Source organism: Dromiciops gliroides, chromosome 2 (assembly GCF_019393635.1).
Source record: "Dromiciops gliroides isolate mDroGli1 chromosome 2, mDroGli1.pri, whole genome shotgun sequence".
In the NCBI taxonomy this organism is placed as follows: Eukaryota; Metazoa; Chordata; class Mammalia; order Microbiotheria; family Microbiotheriidae; genus Dromiciops; species Dromiciops gliroides.
Genome location: NC_057862.1, coordinates 376,214,072 through 376,227,283, shown reverse-complemented (window position 1 = coordinate 376,227,283; position 13,212 = coordinate 376,214,072). Strand labels below are relative to the sequence as shown.

The 13,212-nt window shown below is 40.0% G+C and overlaps 1 protein-coding gene across 1 annotated transcript in view; it reads left to right on the top strand.

Annotated features, from left to right (window-relative positions):
* The first annotated feature begins 200 nt into the window (after positions 1-200).
* Positions 201-13,212, top strand: part of TNC (tenascin C) — a 115,778-nt gene continuing 102,766 nt past the window's right edge. The window contains 1 exon segment of the mRNA XM_043980625.1: positions 201-447. The gene's annotated coding sequence lies outside the window, so the exon portion shown is untranslated.

The following is a 13,212-nucleotide window of genomic DNA, read 5'->3' as shown; positions in this document are numbered from 1 at the left end:
TTTCCTTCTTTAGCCATAAATTGTATGCAAATAAGGTTTCCTTTCTGGCAGCCGGCATGGGAGTGAGTGTGTCTTCCATGAGCTAACCGTACTCGCTGCTCCACTGGGAGGCTGCTCCTTTAATTCACCAACTGAAAAGTGGAAAAGGCTGCCTGAAGGCATCCCATTACAGGGGAATGAGCCAAGGATCAGGACTGCTATATAAACCCAGCAAAAGCTGGCTGCATTGGCCGCAGCCTCCCCTGCTGTCAAACCTCTCTTGCACACACACGCGTAAACGCTCACACATACACACACACACACGCACACACACTGATCTCAGACTATAAAGAAAACTTTACTCAGTTTTGACAAGAGGAGAACAAGAAGGTGGGAGACCCCTTGCTAACTTTATTTATTTAATGAGGCCGTTCACTGTAGGATCTAACTTATATTCGAGTCTGGAAGGTAAGTTTATTCCATCATTATTACCAAAGAATCACGTGTATATATAAATATATGTGTGTGTATGAATTTGGTTCAATGGGTTTGAATGTATCTTTTAGTGAACTTTTTTAAAGTTTCTATAGAATTACGTATTAATTATAAGATTTGTTTTCTAAGTGCCCTTTTTAGTGGAAGTTATGAAAGTAATGTTTGATAGTTGTTGTTTTTCTTGGTAATTTCCCTAGTCTTGTATAGAAGGAAAGCATCGTTTCTTTAGGACTTTTCAGAAAGAGAGGAAGGCAGGAATAAATGAATGAAGTAGAGAATGACAAATTAAGCAATGAATGACTGTTGAAACCTTGCTGGAGCTATGGAAAGAATCGATTCTAAAATGCAGGGTGGATAAGTTCACAATTCACTGACCAATTAATTCTTGATAAAATGATGCTACTGTGTAGATTTCCAATAAACCTGGCTAATGTGTAGTGCATGTGAGTTAAGGGATTCTATTGCTCATATAATCCCACTATTAATCTCTTACCTCAAACTTCTCCTCACCTTTTCTTTTCCTTCTATGGGATTCCCACTTCTCTCTGAATTGTGGCAAAGACCCAAAAGGAGATTCTTAAGAACACTTGGGAGCTACTAACAAGGACTTTTACATAGTCAAAGTTTGTCCACATTTGCTATCAACGCAAAAGTCAAAAGAGATACTTTGCATGTTCAGGGGTATTTCTTGTGTTTGATCCCCTATACTCCTTTCCCCCCCTCCCCCTGCCATGCCCTTTCTTTTACCTTCTCTAGTTTTGAGGGTTTCCGCCTCTATTGGCTGGACCTAAGTGGATCTGTGTCTGTATGTGTGCTGGACATGAATGATACTGGGCTGGTGGAGGTCTTGGAAAAGGTGGTTGTGGCACAAGGCTTTGTTTAAACAGCTGACTTCAACTTCAAGACTTTACTGCCTTAACAGCATTTTTTTTTTTGAGTTACCACTTTGTGGGTTCTGATGCTGAGCTCCTGCTTCTGGGAACACTCTGGCTTGTTTTCTTTGCTTGTAAAGACATTCAATCCAGAAGGACATTTACTAAATGGGATAGTCCTCGTAGTTCACTAGGAAAGTATTATATTGTATGTGAGACCCAGGCAGTGAGCCCTGAGGTAAAATGAATGTCTCTCTGTCTTTTTTTTTTCCTTTTTTTTTCTTTTATGGAGTTTCACCATATGTACTGGATGAATAAAAACTGCTTGCAGAAGACAGCTTTTCGCTTATCCAGGCAATTAGTTAGGTCCTGTTTGGAACTCTGTAGTTTGACTGGATAGTCATTTTGGGGGTTTGCCCAGGCTTTGGAAGGCTGAATAAATTAGTGGAAAGTACGTTGGCATCCTTTGCCATCGGAGTCCCTTTGAAAACTATTTTATTGTGGGCTTTTCCCCCAGCTTTTGAGAAAGGAGTGAAGCGTCTTATATGGTTGCTTTGTGTGTTGAATTTTCTTGGCTTCAGGGCACACATTAATAGGATACCTAGTGCTTTCCTCAACAGTGAGTTGGGTCAGGATAAAAGGCTGATGAATATAGCAATGGTCAACTATAAAGAAAGGCTATTTGGGGAAAAAATGGGGGGAAAACATAGCTCTTTATTTTCTGTAATATCTGAATACACTGCCTAGTTATTAAAGCCTGGCATTCTGCTTGTGTTCTATATGCCCATGGTCTTACTGAAGCTGCATTTGAAATAAACCTTCAGGTTACCATGAGTCAAGAGGGATATAAGGAAACATGCATATACACTTGGCCACACATGATTCATTCATCTCAGTAACTTATTATTCATCCATTAGATCATTTCCTCATTAATTTAAACCTCAGGAAATAGACTGTTCAAGGCAGGATTCTTAATCCCAGACACACAATGTTACCTTTTTGATGGCAATGTTTTCTGCTGTGGAAAAAAAGACAACAGACTTTGGATTTAACCAATAAAATGAAATGAAATAGCTGCTCATCCTGGGAATTCAGGATGGTGCCACACACCAACTATAGAGTGTAATTTGATAGCCTGAGGATACCCTTATATCTATCAGGGGGGAAATCCCCTCCTCAAATGAAACCTTACAAATGTAAGAAGTTTTGTGAACTTTAAAGCACCATACAGAAATTGGTTAGGAATACAAGCCTCAAAGCCAAGGGTGAGTATTAATTACAATTAGAAAGCAGCTTGGCATAGCTGTCCTGGGGGTCACAAAAATTTCGGTTAAGGTCCAGTCTCTGATATGTACTGGCTGGGGGACCCTGCAGTACAGCTCACTCAGCATCTCAATGCTCCAGGTAAATCTCTAAGACTGTAAGTTTCAGAGAAAATGTTGATGCCCAGCTAGAAGTTTCTCATTGCTCTTCAGAATCTCCGTATGCTGATGAAATCCCAGGTCTGGGAATAAGTAAGAACAGGATAGACTTCATATTTATATATTACTATAAATTTTATAAAGAACTTTCCTCACAAAAAAAAAAAACTTATGAGAGAGGTCGTATACACATTATTATTGCTACTTGACAGATGAGCAAACTGAAGCTTGGCAAGCTTAAGTTTCTTGTCCAGGGTCACAGGTTATTAAAAAATGAGAATTGGGAGTTTCCCTTTAGACATTCTGAACTCCTCTAGAATTGCAAAAAATGGCATCTGGTGTTTCAAAGACTATTCAGTGGAATTGGCTCAGGGACAGAGAATTACTAGACAAGGACTGGAACTTAGTACTTTTGCAGAATGCCCCTGCTACTATCACCTTACACTGATGTTTGTGGACAGTGGGGTCAAGTTGGTCCAACTCAATCTGGAGATGGGAAAAGTTCATGTTTCAAGTTGGAGACCTGACAATGAAATTGGCTGGTACAGTCAGGTCAGTGCTGAGTTTCAATCCTGGAAAGCAAGCACCAGGTTGAATATATTTTAAAGATTTTTCACTCACAGGAGGCAAGGAGGGGAAAAATCAAATGCTCTGTGCCTTCCCTGAAACAACTAAGGAATTCATTTGAATTGTTGTTGTTGGTGGTGGTGGTGATGGTGGTTTTTGTTGTCCTTTGTTAGAGAAAATAGAGTTAATGGATTACTCAGTCTCAGGCAAGAGAGAGGCCAGGATGAATGTGACAGGATCTCATTTAAGAACCACACCTCCAACAGTTGCAGCTGAATTGGACAGGTTCTAAATAGAACCTACTACCATCTACCCACCCATCTACCTACTCCCAGCTCACCCTCTTTCAGACAGCCCACCAGCCATTCCAGGGAATCCCCTTCAATCCATTCGCCAGCCAACTTAAACACCCTCCACATGTGGGAAAAGTTAGCCTTTGGGCTGCCTTCCAGAGAGTGAAATCCCCCAAAGAGTGAAGGAGATCACCTCTGCAAGGGGGCTGAGGCTAGGGAGTGGGGCCCGGGGATTAGGGTAGAAGGAGCTATAATCACATTGTTTAGGATGTAAGGGGCCTTCCCAGAGAAAAGGAACATTATGAAAGCAATTCCTTCTTTTAACCAAAAGAGGAAAAAGTATGTTTATCTACTGAATGATTCTATATTAGTTATTGCAAATAAGGAGGGGATAGGATGAGGGGCAGAAATCTTCCCTAGAAACCTATTTATCATCAAAGAGATATTCATTATGTTCCTTCTCAGTCATTTTCTATATCTTCTTTACCCATGAATCAGGCAAAAAGCCAAAAGAATTCTCCCTTACTGTGCCATTCTGCAAAAAAGTTAAATCCATTCTTTAACCTTCATGCAAATGAAAATTACTCTTCATATCTCTGATCCTCAGTTTCCTCACCAACACAACAGGAAAAAAATATATTTTACCTATCTAACAGGTCTATAGAAAAGATATGATAAGCTCATTACAGGATATTCTTAGTACAAGGAGTGGTCCTTTGGGGATCGGAGGGAAATAGGAATGGCAAATGAAGATGATGTAAAAGAAAAATAAGATATCCCTTTGTTGTGTTGTTCTTATTGTTCAGTCAATTTCAGTCATCCCCCTTTGGGGTCTTCTTGGCAACTATAATGAAGTGATTTGCCATTTCCTTCTCTAGCTCCTTTTACAGATGAGGAACCTGAGACAAACAGGGTTAAGTGACTCGCCCAGGGTCATACCACTAGTAACAGTCTGAGGTTGGATTTTAACTTGTGTTCTTGAATCCAGACCCAGCACTATATCCACTGTGCCACTTAATTGCCCAAGATATCCCTAAAACAATTTAAACAATCTATAAATATGTTATTAATATTATTATATATTTGATTTACTTGTGAATGGAAATTTTTAAATGGTGAATTAATTATAAATCAATAATAACAATAGCTGATATTTCTACAGAACTTTATGGTTTGCAAAGCCCTTGACAAACTTGATCTCATTTTGTTCCTCAGAACAACCCTGTGAGCTATTGAGAACATTTTGTGATTAAATGACTTACCAAGGTCACCCAATACCAGCACTGGAATTTGAACCCCGATCTCCTAATTAAGCTCATGATTCTATTCTGCTACAGCTTGCTGCCTCTCTGGATTCAGAATCTTGACATTTTTCTCTAATTTATAAGTCCTGAGTTGTGTTACTTTCAAGCAGGTCGGGTAGTCCTTCATATGCCCCAAACCCCATGTGGTCTTGTAGGCTCATGGATCACAAGGAATTCCTCTCCCAAATGTGTCTTTACTGAAGCTTTTGTTACCTTTTACCCACCTGGAGAGGCATTGTCCTCAATCTATAGGGTGGTCTGGCTCCTGACTTCTTATCCAGAAAAGCTTTTATCTGCACTAAGGGTTCTTAAAAAAAAACAAAAAAAAAAAGATTGGGGGTGGGGGGAGTCCATAAACTTGCATAGGAAAAAGTAATGACATCTTTCTTTTTTTGTTAATCTTTTGTTTTCTTTGTAACCTCTCATGGAATTTCTTTTGTGCATTTGAAAACATTCATCTGAGAAGAGGGTCATAGGAAGGAAGGAAGGAAGGAAGGAAGGAAGGAAGGGAAAGGAGGGAAGGAAAAAAGTTAAGAACCCTTGCTCCAGAAGATGCATAGAATGTTAAACCTAGACACAAACTTAACAATCCCTTATTCCTCCTGAGGGAACTAAGGCAGAGAGTGATGGGATGACTTGCCCCAAATCACACAATTTGTTCAGTGGATGAAAAGAAGGACTCCCTAAAATTGAGATTTCTCCAGATAAAATGGTTTCATTGCATAATATGAACTCTCTGACTCCATAAATGTCCAAACAGAAACTGGAAGGTCACACAGCAAGGAGAACATAGAGGATCCCTATAATGGGAAGGCAGGGAGACTTCTAGGATACATTCTAAAATCTGATTATTTTATTGCTAATTAAAAAGACCCTGATAACAGATTTACAGTTTATTTTAACATTTAGCAATGACCTTGCTCAGTACAAGGTACTCCCCAGGTAAGGGACCAGTGGTCTAAGAAGTTCCTTTAGTTCTTCTCTTTCCTCTGATTGACCTGACCTTACTTCCAGTAGACCTTTCTGGATCCACATAAAATCTACTATGCTGAGGCCTGCTGAGCAGGTCAGAAGATACATTCTTCATCTCTTACTTCCACATCTCGTTAGGCAGATTTGGCTTACACTAAACTTCAATGTAAACATTCAGGAAAACCATGGACACCAGCTAATGTTAAGTCATAACAGAAATGGGCCTTCAATAGGAGATATACATAAATGATAGATCTTTAGCTGAGAACAGCATCCCTGACCACTCTTGGGAAATTCATCATCCATATAGCTGCTAACTGGGCGAATGTTTGCCCTACACATCAATATTCATAACAAAAGAGCTTTTAATCTCCTAAAGTCCCTGAAGTTTCATTAAAGTTTTATCCCAAAAGGCCCTATTGGAGCCTGCAGTACATCATGGCACATTACACGTATGTTAGGAACTTGGCAAGAGTGACATCCACCTGGCCCTCACTTGCAACACATCCCTGATCAGGTTTCCTCTGAAAGCTCTTTCTCATAGAGACAGGTGTACTTTTATCTGGGTGTCCCTATCCACAAAGGGCCTTCACATCTGAGCAGACTGTGAGGAAAGCTTTCTATATCATCTGGAGTCAGGACAAGGAAAAGCAAAGGGGTGTTAGATCCAACTAAGTGTCTCTGTGACTTTATCCACAAGTTCATAGAATAAGATATGTATTAAAAAGGACGTTAGAAATCCCTGAGTTTAACTCCATTATTTTACTGGCAAGGATTTCATGTGTGCTGAGATAGTACAGGTAAATCCATAGCTGAGGGAAAATAAAGAAACATCCATTGGATCAAGAGTTCTTAAATTTTTTTGTGTGCTATGGACCCAAATTTTGGCAAACTAATTATAGATATGATCTTCTCTGAAAATCTTTAAAAAAATAAAATAAAAAACTAGGATTACAAAAAACCCCACAATTGTATTGAAATAATTATCAAAGTATTTTTTAAAATACATAAGAAACATTTAAGAACCAAGAACCCCTCTACTGAATAAATATTGAATAATATGGCCAAGGTAAAGATAATCTTGATTTGAAATTACTTCTGAAAACTATCAAATAATAACTAATAATAGATATTATAACTACACCATAGAATGTGAGAGCTGAGAAGAAAGTACCTTGGAATTTGATCCGATAAAGACCTTAGAATGTTAAGAATAGAAGGTCAGTGGGGCAGCTAGATGGCGCAGTGGATAAAGCACCAGCCCTGGATTCAGGAGTACCTGAGTTCAAATCTGGCCTCAGACACTTAACACTTACTAGCTGTGTGACCCTGGGCAAGTCATTTAACCCCAATTGCCTCACCAAAAAAAAAAAAAAAAAAAAAGAATAGAAGGTCAGAGCTGGTAGGTACTTTGGACTATCTATCTGAATCCCTGCTTTTCAACTCAGTACCATTCTGATATTAGACCGGTCATTTAACTTCTTTATGACTCAATTCCTCACCTATAAAATGGATAAGACTAGAAGATCTCTAAAGTCTTTTCCAACCCTATATCCTATAAATAACTCTGTATGAGATCATCTAACTCATCCAATTAATTTTGTGGATGAATAGACTGAAGGTCACAAAGCTAAAATGACTGTGTGAGGTCACTTGGCTAGTAAAATAGAGAAGAATAAAGCAGATAAGTATCAAGGGAGTAGAGAAAGATTTTAGCACATATAAATTTTGTGAATATGAAAAGATGGCCCTGACTAGGTGTTGTGTCTGGAGTCAGGAAGATTCATATTCCTGAGTTCAAATCTGGCTTCAGATATTAGCTGTGTGACTCTGGGCAAGTCACTTAACCCTGTTTGCCTCAGTTTCCGCATCTGTAAAATGAACTGGAGAAAGAAAAGCAAACCACTCTAGTATCTTTGCCAAGAAAATCCCAAATGAAGTCATGAAGAGTAAGATATGATCAAAACTGAACAACAACTTACGATGGAAAAGTAAATGCACATAAAATGCAAGTGATATTTATGATTTTAGTTAGCAACCCTGAAGTTTGAGTTTTACCATTCATTATTTGTTTATTAATTTTTTTGATCTGTAGATGCTCATTTTAAAAATGTGTTTTACTTCATTATGTAGGGGCAGATCATTTTATCAACAGAAATATTTCTAGTTCAAAGGAATAGCTGACGATACTAGCCACCTAAGGAGAGTTGCCTCTGTGTTTAAGTCTCCCATTGCGCTCTATAATAAATGCATGTGCTTACATCAAAGCTGCTCTCCAGCTGTGGAGTTGGTAGAGGTCAGCCATTTCTCTTTATTTCAAGATTTTTGCCTGTTACATCCTCTATCCCCAAGGGGGAAGGAGAGAGAGACACAGAGAGACAGACATAGACAGACACAGACAGACAGAGAGACAGAGAGACAGAGACAGAGAGAGACAGAGACAGAGATAGAGAGAGACAGAGACAGAGAAAGATTTCACAGCCAGAATAACTGGTGTTTGTTTTTTTCTTCAGGAAAAGAGTTTTTGGTTCCAGGAAGTTGCTAGCAGCATTTTCTAGCTCTCCCCCTCTGCCCTAGTGTTTGTGCATAAAGCAGAGAGCTGAAGGGCAGGTTCCTGCTTCACCCTCTTTGTGCTCACACCAGTATGGGGTGATGTCATAACAAGCAGCAGGAGGCCAAGACGGGCAGTGGGATAGGAAAACGTCTCAGGAGACTGACTTCAAGGAACAGTCCTTGTTCTCCATGGTGCCAATGGGGGCAAGCAAAGCAGGCCCTCCTGGTGGTTTTTGGAAAGCCAGTACCAAGGACAGAGGATGTCTGGCCAGGGATTTGATGCTCTCTGAATAACCACAGGCAGCTGAAAAGCTGGCACAGGTAGACAGATCATGCAGGCAGGCAGGAAGTCATCACCTAGTGAGAGACAGAAAAAGCCTCCGGGGAGGATTGAGAATAAGTACCCATTCATTCCCTGGGGCAGTGTGAAGCTCATATCCTTGACCGGACTCTTAGGAAAACAGAAAGTGGCAACAACAGGGTTGTCCCATGGGAGTAGGGGAGAGGATAGGAGGCTGGGGCAAATTGTACCCCCTCTCAATATTTTTATTCAACTGTAATCAAGATATAGTGAGCATGAATGGTGTGGTGGGGAAGGTACAGAATCAGGAATCAAGAGATCTAGGTCCCAACTTCAATTGCAATATTTAGTAGCTGTGTGACCACAAATAAGTTACTTAACTTCTCTGAACTTCAGTTTCCTCATCTATAAAATGGAAAGCCAATACTTGTACTGCCTACCTCATGGCTTATGATGAAGGAAGCACTTTATAAACCACGAAGACCTGTAGAACTAGCACTTGACATTGTTAATCATAGGCATCAAGGCAAAGGGCAGTCTAGAATGTGAGCAATGTAAGATTCCAGCAGTAGAAGCCCAAATAGCCTCTACCATAAAAGTGAGAAGACCTAATACAACCTCTTCATTTTATAGATGGTGAAGTTTGGTCCACAGAGATGAAGTGACTTCCCCAAGGTCACACAGCAAATTAGTAACATGATACAATGAAAAAAGCACTGGACAGAGATTTGGGAGTCCTGGATTCCAGACCTGTTACTAACTCATTGTGCATCAGGGTGGAAGGAAGAGAACAAGCATTTAACTAAGCACCTGTCATGGACCAGGCTCTGTGCTAGGTACCATACAAATATTATCTCATGTGATCCTCACAGCAACCCAGGGAGAGAGATGCTATTCTTACTCCCATTGTAGAAACTTAGGCAAAAAGAGGTGAAATGACTTTCCTAGGGTGTCACAGCTAGCCAGTATCTGGAGTCAAATCTGAACTCAGTTCTTTCTTAATCCAGGCCCAAAGATCCATTCTCTTTGCCACCTACCTGCTGACTTGAACAAGTCATTTTTCTATCCACAGAACTTAATTTATCCACAAAAGTACAGCTCCAGAGGGGAAGATCTCTAAGAATCCCTCCAGCTGTGATATTTCATGGTCCTATGATTATATGCCCTCTATATTAATCCTTCGGGTTAGCTATTCTGTTACTTCTTTATGTCCACAGAAAGGATTAAGTTTTCTAAATATGTGCCACTAGATCATGAGCTCTGACAGATTGTATCAAACTGAAAATCATAACTTATACTTACCTATTCCTTAAATATTTTCAAAGCACTTTCCTCACAAACACTGTAAGATAAGTAGTTCAAGTATTATTATCACCACTTTAGACATGAGAAAACTGAGACTCAGTGATCTTGTCCATATTATTTGTTCAGAGTCTTTTAATGGTCTAGTCAAACTGGTCTTTTTTCTATTCTTGATTCATGTCACTCCATTTCCCACCCTTAACTTTTCTTACTGGCTATCCCATTTACCCAGCATCCATCTCTCCTTGCCTCAACCTCTTGCCAAAGCTAGTTTCCTTCAAGATCTCATTCAAGAACTAGAGCTACCTTCTACAATGGAACTCTTCCTGATTCCACCTGCCAGTTGTGTCATTCCCACTAAAATCACCTTATATCTGTGTCAAGATAATGGAATGTGATAGATGAGATTTAGCAGATACTCAGGAGCCCACCTGGAGATTAATTTAAACTGATTGAATTGGATAAGGTGGGAGTATGGAAGGAAAAAGACCTATGATTTCATTGATGTAGAAAAGATAAGTGAGGACTCCAACCACCAATGCACATCTGCTGCACTTTACAGAATCAGAAAACTACCTAAGATATTCCCATTTTATGGATGAGGAAACTGAAACCCAAGGGAGTTAAATGACTCACCCATTGCCACATTGCTAATAAGTATCAGAGGAAGGATTGGAACCCAGGTCCCTCCTGAGGCCATCCTTTGCTAGTTCCATTCCAGAACACTGCCATCAGGTAAGAAGAGTACTCACAAAGGGGAGCTAAAGATGACTTGCCTTAGAAGTGTAGAGCTCAGGCTAGAAACTCACATTTTATTGCCACCATTAGCTCCTATTCACTGCTGAGATCATTAAAAGACTTGCTTGCCCAACCGTGCCTGGGCCCCTATTTGGAAGCTCATCAGAGGCCAAATTGAAATCATTGACATCTGCCCAGGAGCTAACCAGCTTTACACACAGAAAAGCCTGGCACAGGACTTTTCCTGAGGGGAAGTTTACAAAAGGGTAGGCCCAGTCGATGCCTTTGGGAAGTGCAGAGAGGTCAGGCATTTTACCATTTCAAACTCTCCCAGGGTTTAAGGCATGATGGGTGATTTTCCAGCATGATTTGGCATAAAAGACCATTTACTTGGTGCCTGTATCTTTATGGGAACTGCACTAATTGAAGAATTCACCTTATGAATACTGACATGCATTCTGCATTCTCAGAGAAGGGGAAGTATAAGCTATGAATGTGGACTAAACCACCATGAGCAATGGCATTCCAGAATGCCAGGAGTCTAACACATTTTTTTTTGCTTTTTTTCATGGAGATAATGTATTTGCTAGCTCACTTTCTGCTATTAGCAGGTCTGGCTTGGAGACAGGATAGATTCCCTCTGATATTCCCCTTCCCTTACACAATAGCTGCTTCCTTTGCTGATGTGGTCTTCTGTTTCTGATTTCTTCTCCAAGTCATCCTCAACAAATATTTGTATATTACTTTGTAGTGGGATGAAATGCTTAGGATAAAATAATCTCTAAGAAGTAACAAGATAGTAGAAATAAGCTTGGACTGGGAGTTGGGAGATCTAGGTTCTGTTCCCAACTCTGTCATTCATTAGCTGTATGCAGATCACTCTCTCTGAGCCTCAAGGTCCTCATCTATAAATGACCCACATGATCTCTCAAGTTTCCTGTACCTCAGACATCCTACATGCTGAGGGCCCTTTCTTTGGTAACCTACTATACTTTAACCCTGTATATTCGAAAGTACCTCATGCTTCCAGAATTCTAAAGTCCCTTTTTAGTTCTGACATTATATGTTCTATATTCTGATGTACTTTCTAATTCTATCATTCTATTACTCCATGTATCAGGGCTAGAGTTTTCTGTAGAGAACAGGTGCAACATAAGCAAAATGAATCTACCTTGGGGTTACTTTTCTTTTTCATAAGTTACTGTTTCCAGAAAGTTGAAATCACTACACCTTCTGAAATGACATCATGTCCTAACTAATGTATATATAGTTCTCTTTCTTTGCCTTTCTTTCTCTATCTCTGTCTCTCTGTTTCTGTCTCTCTGTGTCTGCCTCTTTCTCTGTCTCTCTATGTCTGTTTCCATCTCTCTGTGTCTCTCTTTGTCTCTGTGTCACTGTCTCTTTCTCTCTCTGTTTCTGTGTCTCTGATTGTCTCTGTCTTTATTTCTCTCCCTGCTGGCCTCTAATTCTCTGTCTCTTGTTTCTTTTCATGTCTCTTATATTTCTGCTTCTGTATCTCTGTCTCTGTCTGTCTCTCTTTTACACACACACACACACACACACACACACACACACACACATATACAGAGTTAGCATGGGGCTCTTGTTCATGGGATGCTTTGGTAACCTCTCCCTCCTGGACCTCAATCTTCACTCCCTAACATTCACTCCAGTCCAATCTCTCAAAGAGCACATTGGTCTACACTGCACAGAGTTATCTGACACAATGTCTCCCCTGAGATTCAAATTGGGCACATAGTGCTTGGCACATAGTAGGCACTTAGTAAATGCTTATTCCCTTATGTAATTCCTGAAGTTTCAAATAGGAATCAATGTAGCCAGACATCTTCCCCGTAGCTTCCACCCTAGTAGAGTCTGCATCTTAGGAATGGAAGGAATGACGTTCAAGTAAATGACCATGAATTTTCCAACCTTGCTAGTTATGTAAATAGTAACATTTTTCATGAATGCAGCACCTTTTCCCCTCAACTTGCTCAGAGTACTGCCAGTTATAAAACCAGTCACTTCCCTTCTTGGAACTTCAGCTTCCTCGTCTGCCAAATGGGGGTGACAATATGTGCCCTATTTCCCCCACAGGGTTGTTGCAAAGATGAAAAGAGGCAAGAGATATGAAATCAAAAGCATTATAAAAATATAGATGACTTATGTCAAAGCCTCCAAAATCAAATAATTCACAAATGGGTAAGACACAAATCCCAGCATTATTCCCATTTTGGAGGGGAAAAGAAATCAAGGAATGAGAGCGATGGGGTGTGTTTTTCAAAGGCATATGCTTAGTTAAAACAGAATTAGAGCTAGAAAATGGCCTGGTTTCTCCATATAGTGTGAAGTACTCCTCTCTTACCCCATGTTATAAATGCCTTCTAGGGGCAGCTAGGTGGCGCAGTAGATAG